The sequence below is a fragment of the Olea europaea genome, unplaced genomic scaffold, assembly GCF_002742605.1.
Source record: "Olea europaea var. sylvestris unplaced genomic scaffold, O_europaea_v1 scaffold27501, whole genome shotgun sequence".
Classification (NCBI taxonomy): domain Eukaryota; kingdom Viridiplantae; phylum Streptophyta; class Magnoliopsida; order Lamiales; family Oleaceae; genus Olea; species Olea europaea.
Window position 1 is genome coordinate 1 of NW_019245942.1, and position 1480 is coordinate 1480.

The following is a 1480-nucleotide window of genomic DNA, read 5'->3' on the forward strand; positions in this document are numbered from 1 at the left end:
TTATGCATTTTGTAGAAGAGCTTCCTAAAGAAAAAAACACCAATTTGATCCAACTTTCTATAAAAACCCTTCTAACAAAGTATATTCAAGAAATCTAACCAAACAAGTCTAAAAGTAGAGTTAGCTTTTCAGAATTCTTGCCAAACGGGTCCTATGAATCATTGTATCATGAAGATCTTGGAAAAGTTCCAAATGAACTTCTCATGTGCAAGCAATTTGTTTCACCCACAGATCTTTTGCCAATCTCAGTGGTACATCCAATTTATCAAGGATGATCATTTTATCAAATACAAATCTTCCATGACCATGGTTTCAAGATCTTTAGCAAATTTTCTATCTGGCATTCTCGTTTCTTTTTCCATTTTTCTTTTGCCTAAACCTGCTCCAGCACACGTCATATATCTAACATTCGTTAACTCCGGCAGTGAGTTAAATATTAGGAACCCCATTTCACTGAAAATACATCAGAAAAGTAAAAAAATTTACTGGTCATCAGAAAAGGGGCTGCAGGGACTTTACATATCAGGTAGCCCATCAGAAAATTGTTTCACTGACCTGTCAGATTTCAAAGGGGCTGGATTGCATGGGGACCCAATCCTACTGCGCCCAACCAAGGCTGTATGGTAAGCATTAGTTGCTTGTGCAATTCTAACAACAGCAGGAAAGTTCCAACAGTGATGCTAGTTAGAAACACGTAATCGTTGCCAATTATCGTCAATCCTTCAGCTACCAGATCTCTTTCAAGTTCTAAACATCTCCTCAGCATATTCAAATAATGACATGACCATCTTTCCCGTCACTGGATTTGGGCCATTACATCATGTACTTACAAAAGGGTTATAATAACAAGAACAAACTTTTCCAGAAAAAATTCTATTAATTTGTTCAGCCGAAAGTAGCATCTGATATATCCAAGCGAGGCAATATGATAGAAGAAATTAGCAAAAAGGGGATCTTTCTAAAGGATTTTAAATTAATATCTTGGACAGTCATGTCCTGTCAATAGCAAATACACAAGCAAAAAAATTAACAATCTTGAACAGTTCTACAGTTAGGACAGCCTCATAAATCGGAGAATCTATAAACTGAAACTTATACTTTATTTAAAATGTATAATTCTCCACAAGATAGATTTTCACGGCAATGAATGTGTAACCATATTACCAATTAATTGATGTAGCTTCTCACGGGAAGATTCTGTTATTGCCAATTCCAATGTAACCTATACAAATTGAAGACAAAAGAAATAATTAGAACCTAAAAAATTTACTCGACTATAAACAAATCCCCCTAACATGAATTTTTTTTTTTTTTTAATGGTGGGCAAACCCGCAGCTACTATCATTCGGGTGCGTACTAGGTAAACCCTCGAGTTGACGCAATAACCTGCAAATCACGTCACATAGGTAAACCGCACTAGACAAGCTTGGTGCGAAAGACTCGACCGAGAAAGTGTTGGTAGGGAAAATCAAACTCGTGA

The 1480-nt window shown here is 36.3% G+C and overlaps 1 long non-coding RNA gene across 1 annotated transcript; it reads right to left on the minus strand.

Annotated features, from left to right (window-relative positions):
* Nucleotides 1–30: 30 nt before the first annotated feature.
* LOC111383748 lies at nucleotides 31–1474 on the minus strand. The gene is made up of 2 exons (XR_002700787.1): nucleotides 556–1474; nucleotides 31–453 (listed from the first exon to the last, which is right to left on the minus strand). It is a non-coding gene; the product is annotated as an uncharacterized LOC111383748 (long non-coding RNA).
* Between the last annotated feature and the right edge of the window lie 6 nt (nucleotides 1475–1480).